General features: G+C 39.8%; 1 non-coding gene across 1 annotated transcript; it reads right to left on the bottom strand.

The window, feature by feature from the left end:
- Positions 1–235: 235 nt before the first annotated feature.
- On the bottom strand, positions 236–341 carry LOC148546079 (small nucleolar RNA R71). The gene has a single exon (XR_015900409.1). It is a non-coding gene; the product is annotated as a small nucleolar RNA R71 (small nucleolar RNA).
- Between the last annotated feature and the right edge of the window lie 5649 nt (positions 342–5990).

The raw sequence follows: 5990 nt of genomic DNA, 5'->3' as shown, positions 1-5990 counted from the left end.
CAACAGAACTGTCAATATCATGGACTCTCTCAGGAAGACCTGAATAAATTTATTTCGGATTTTCTGCAGATTTGTGATACTGTGAAGGCCAATAGAGTGAATCCTGAGGTATACAGACTCATGGTCTTTCCATTTGCTGTGAGGGATAGAGCAAAACTGTGGTTAGATTCCCAACCCAAGGAGAGTCTGGATACTTGGGACAAGGTAGTCACTAGATTTCTGACTAAATTTTTTCCACCTCAAAAGCGTGGAGGTTCATACTTTCAGACAGAAAGAGGGTGAGACCCTTTATGAAGCTTGGGAGAGATTCAAGCTACTTACTAAGCAATGCCCTCCGGACATGTTCTCTAGATGGACTCAGCTGGATATCTTTTATGAGAGTTTATGTGAAATGTCCAAGATGCGCTTGGATAATTCTGCAGGTGGTTCTTTGCACATGAAGAAGACACCAGAGGAGACTATTGAGCTTATTGAGTTAGTTGCTAACAACCAATACTTATATTTCTCCAATAGGAATCTTTTGCACTCTGAGACCTCTCAGAAGAGAGGCGTGTTGGAAGTAGAAGCTGTTAATGCTATTCTTGCTCAGAACAAGCTTATGTCTCAGCAAATAAATCTACTTACTCAACAGTTGAGTGAAATGCAAGTTTCAGCTGTCAACACTCAGAATGCACCTCAAGAGGTCCCTTATGACATGACAGGTGATTTTGTGCACAATGATAATTATGATTATGCTCAATCCTCTTCTGAACAGGTCAACTACATGGGGAGTGGCCCTAGGGATCCCAACAATGATCCATACTCTAAGACCTACAATCAAGGGTGGAGAAATCATCCAAATTTTGGGTGGAGAGCCCAACCTCAGAGATCTCAGAATTTCAACAATAATTCTCAGGGCGGCTTCCAACAAAATAATCAAAATAACCGCCAATTTCAGTCTCATCCACAACAACCACCTCAGCAGGCAAATTCTCAACCCCAACAAGATTCTAATTGTGAGATGATGAGGAGTTTTATGCAGGAAACCAGGGCATCCATTAGAAACTTGGAGGTGCAAATGGGCCAATTGAGCAAGTAAATGCTTGAGAGGTCTTCAAATATATTTCCTGGTGATATAGTGGTGAACCCAAGAGAAGATTGCAAGGCTATTCAATTGAGAAGTGGAGCAAGATCAATGAGGAGCTAGTTGAAAAGGAAACTCCAGAGGAGAAGAAAGAAGAAGTAGAGCATGCCCCCCAAAGCGTGCAGACAACCCATTCCTAGACACTCTTGACACATATCGTACATTGCCAAAGGCTCCTGAATACAAGCCAAAAATGTCATATCCTCAGAGGCTTCAGAATGCTTCCAAGGACAAGCAATTTTTCAAATTTTTAGAAGTTTTCAAGAAGCTACAGATCAATATTTCTTTTGCAGAGGCTCTTGAGAAAATGCCTCTTTATACTAAATTTATGAAAGAATTATTGACTAACAAGAGGAATTGGAGGGAACAAGAAATAGTGGTGTTAATCAAGGAATGCAGTGCTATTATTCAACATAACATTCCTGAAAAGATGCAGGATCCAGGAAGCTTTATGATTCCTTGCAGCATTGAAGATGTCACCATTCAGAGAGCTTTATGTGATATTGGAGCTAGCATTAATCTCATGCCACTTTCAGTGATGAAAAAGCTTCAAATTGAGGAGGTAAAACCCACTCATATTTCTCTTTAACTTACTGATCTTTCTATTAAATTACCTGTGGGTGTTGTTGAGGATTTACTTGTGAAAGTAGGACTATTTATTTTTTCTGCTGATTTTGTTATATTAGACATGGAAGAGGATGTAAAATCTTATATTATTCTTGGTAGACCCTTTTTTAGCTATAGTTAGAGCTCTGATTGATGTGCAAAAGGGTGAATTAACCCTGAGGGTCAATGAAGAACAGGTGGTCCTTAATGTTTTTGAAGCTCTCAAGTATCCTAATGATTCTGAAGGGTGTATGAAAATAGATGTTATTGAACCACTTATTCAAGAAGTATTGAAAGCTGAGGTACTTGATGATGTTCTGGAGCCTAGTTCTGAGTATGAGTTAGTTGAAATTGATTATTCACCACCCCAAAAGGGAGAGATGAACACGCCTATAGTAGAGAAGGAAGACCCCAAGCTTAAGCTCAAACATTTGCCTCCTTCTCTGAAATATGTATTCTTGGGTGAAAATGATTCATATCCAGTGATTATTAGCTCTTCCCTGAAGCTTGCAGAGGAAGAGGCGCTTATTTCAGTGCTCAGGAGCCATAAAACAACTCTTGGATGGACTATTAGTGACTTAAAAGGGATTAGTCCAACCAAGTTTATGCACAAGATCCTCCTTGAAGATGATGCTAAACCTGTTATGCAACCACAAAGGAGACTCAATCCAACCATGAAAGAGGTGGTCCAAAAAGAGGTAATGAAATTATGGGAAGCATGTATTATTTACCCTATTTCTGATAGTTCTTGGGTAAGTTCTGTGTAGGTAGTTTCCAAGAAAGGAGGGGTGACAGTGATCAAGAATGAAAAGAATGAGCTTATTCCTACAAGAACAGTCATAGGTTGGAGAATGTGTATAGACTACAGGAGGCTCAACACTGCTACAAGGAAGGATCACTTCCCCCTGCCTTTCATTGATCAGATGCTTGAGAGGTTAGCTGATCATGCTTTTTATTGTTTTCTAGATGAATATTCTGGATATAATCAAATTGCAGTGGACCCTCAAGATCAAGAGAAGACAGCATTCACATGCCCCTTTGGAGTATTTGCTTACAGGAGAATGCCATTTGGACTTTGTAATGCTGTAGCAACTTTTCAGAGGTGTATGCTTTCAATTTTTTCTGATATGGTTGAAAAGTTCATTGAGGTATTTATGGATGATTTTTCTGTTTTTGGTAATTCTTTTGAATCTTGCCTTAAGCACTTATCTCTTGTCTTGAAACGGTGTCAAGAAGCAAACCTTGTTTTAAATTAGAAAAAATGTCATTTTATGGTTATAGAAGGAATTATTCTTGGACACCGGATTTCAAGTAAGGGGATTGAGGTTGATAGAGCAAAGGTGGAGGTAATTGAAAAATTACCACCACCAACTAATGTTAAGGCAGTCAGGAGTTTCTTGGGTCATGCAGAATTTTATAGAAGATTTGTAAAGAATTTTTCTAAAATTGCTAAACCATTAAGTAACCTGTTGGTTATTGATGTCCTTTTTGTCTTTGATTCTGAGTGCCTGCATGCTTTTGAAACTCTGAAAGCAAACCTCACCTCTGCTCCCATTATAGCTCCCCCTGACTGGGATTTACCATTTGAATTAATGTGTGATGCTAGTGGTTTTGCTATAGGAGCTGTTTTAGGACAAAGGCACGGTAAGCTTATACATGTCATTTACTATGCTAGCCGTGTGCTAAATGATGCTCAAAGGAATTACACAACTACATAAAAAGAATTATTAGCTATTGTGTATGCTATTGATAAGTTTAGGTCCAATTTAATTGGTTCTAAGGTTATTGTTTATACTGATCATGCTGCTTTGAAGTACCTTCTAACCAAACAGGACTCTAAACCAAGATTAATCTGATGAGTGTTACTCCTTTAAGAGTTTGATATTGAGATAAAAGACAGGAAGGGGTCAGAAAATCAAGTAGCTAACCATCTTTCCAGAATTGAGCCTGAAGCAGGAGTACTACCACCCACAGCTGTGACTGAAACATTTCTACATGAGCAACTGTTCCTCATTCAGCAGGCTCCGTGGTTTGCAGACATTGCAAATTATAAAGCCATGAATTTTATTCCAAAGGAGTACAGTAGGCAACAAGTAACGAAGCTATTAACTGATGTAAATTATTATATCTGGGAGGAACCATACCTTTTTAAAAGGTGTTCAGATGATATAATCCGAAAATGTGTTCCGGATGAGGAAAAACAGCAGGTTCTTTGGCACTTTCATGGTTCTGATTATAGAGGCCACTTTGGTGGTGAAAGGATAGCTACAAAGGTCCTTCAGAGTGGGTTTTACTGGCCGACTCTCTTCAGGGACCCAAGAGAATTTGTGAAGCACTATGACAGATGTGAAAAAGCCACGAACCTCCCTGCCAACCATGAAATGCCACAGCAGGGGATTCTTGAGGTTGAGTTGTTTGATATATGGGGTATTGATTTCATGGGACCTTTCCCATCCTCACATTCAAACAATTATATTCTAGTGGCAGTTGATTATGTATCCAAGTGGGTGGAAGCTGTGGCTCTACCCACCAATGATGCCAAAGTGGTGATGAACATTCTTCAGTGATATATTTTCAGCCGGTTTAGTGTCCCAAGGACACTCATTAGTGAAGGTGGAAGTCATTTCTGTAACAGGCAGTTGGACTCACTTCTGCAGAGATATGGAGTCCGTCATAAAGTGGCAACCCCCTATCACCCTCAGACAAGTGGACAGGTTGAAGTTTCCAACAAAGAACTTAAGAGGATTCTAGAGAAGACAGTCAGTGTTTCAAGAAAGGACTGGTCTAGGAAGCTTGATGATGCTCTCTGGGCATACCGGACAGCTTACAAGACTCCTATTGGCATGTCCCCTTATCAGTTGGTCTATGGCAAAGCCTGTCACTTGCTTGTGGAGCTGGAGCACAAAGCTTACTGGGCAATTAGGTATTTGAATCTTGATTCAGAAGCTGCAAGAATTAAGAGAATGCTTCAGTTGAATGGGCTTGATGAATTCAGATATTCAACCTATGAGAATGCCAAGCTCTATAAGGAGAAAACCAAGTTATTGCATGATAAGAAGATTGCCATCAGAGTCTTTGAGCCAGAACAGAGAGTGCTTCTGTATAATTCAAGGATCAAACTCTTTTCCTGGAAGTTGAAATCCCAGTGGTCAGGACCGTTTGTGGTTACCAGAGCTTCACCATATGGTCATGTGGAAATATAGGAAGAGAATTCTGACAAAAAATTTACAGTGAATGGCCAGAGGTTGAAACACTATCTTGGAGGCGAGATTGATCGCCAGAGGTCTGCTCATCTGCTAAATTAGCAGAACTGACCGTCAAGCTAGTGACGTAAAAGAAGCACTTGTCTGGAGGCAACCCGATGATTTCGTATCCTTAGTTATTTTTCTGTTGCGTTGATTATATTATTTGTTTGATTTTTATTGAGTTTCTACTGTTTTCCATTATTTTACTTGTGTTTCGATCATGCAAAAATTTTAAAACAGGAAGCAGACACTTAGAAAAAATTTTGAACACTCTGGAGGAGGTTGCTTCAGCCAGTTCCACGCTGAACTTAGGATTTTCCAAGTTCAGCGTGGCATGTGCGTGTAATTTGGAAGGAAGTCTCTGCCAGTTCCACTTTGAACTTGGGATTTTCCAAGTTCAGCGTGGTTAGAAGTGTGCAAAGAGGAATTCTTATTGCCAAGTCCACGCTGAACTTGGGATTTGCCAAGTTCAGCGTGGATGCATGCATACAAAGGGAGTTTGCGTTCGGGATGGTCCACACTGAACTTGGCTAATTCCAAGTTTAGCGTGAAAAAAAAAACAATAGAAAAATTTTTTTTAGCATTGTCTTTTATTTTCTGCTATTTTAATTTCTGTATTTCTTTCTCCTCCCTCTTTGTATTTCTTTATTTTGCTCGGGGACGAGCAATAGTTTTAAGTTTGGTGTTGCCGCTCCACTGTTCTATTTGATTTATCTTTATGGTACCTAAGACCACCCAACCGTCCAAGAAGAGAAAGGGAAAAGAACTAGCAACCGGTTCTCATGACGCAAGGCGCTTCAAATCTAAGTTAAATGAAGAACATTTTTTTGATATCAATGGCAAGAGGCCGGTTCTACCAGAAGTACAGTTTAAGCTCCAACCGGATGAATTTCCAGAAATTACACGTGAGATTCGGAGAAGAGGATGGGAAGTTCTGTGCAATCCACACCCACAGACGGGACAGTTGATAGTTCAAGAATTCTATGGGAACATGTGGATTACCTACAAGAATGTGT

The sequence above is a fragment of the Arachis ipaensis genome, chromosome B9, assembly GCF_059453495.1.
Source record: "Arachis ipaensis isolate K30076 ecotype BB chromosome B9, ASM5945349v1, whole genome shotgun sequence".
NCBI lineage: Eukaryota > Viridiplantae > Streptophyta > Magnoliopsida > Fabales > Fabaceae > Arachis > Arachis ipaensis.
Note: the sequence above shows the minus strand (reverse complement) of the source record. Positions and strands in the feature narration are given on the sequence as shown.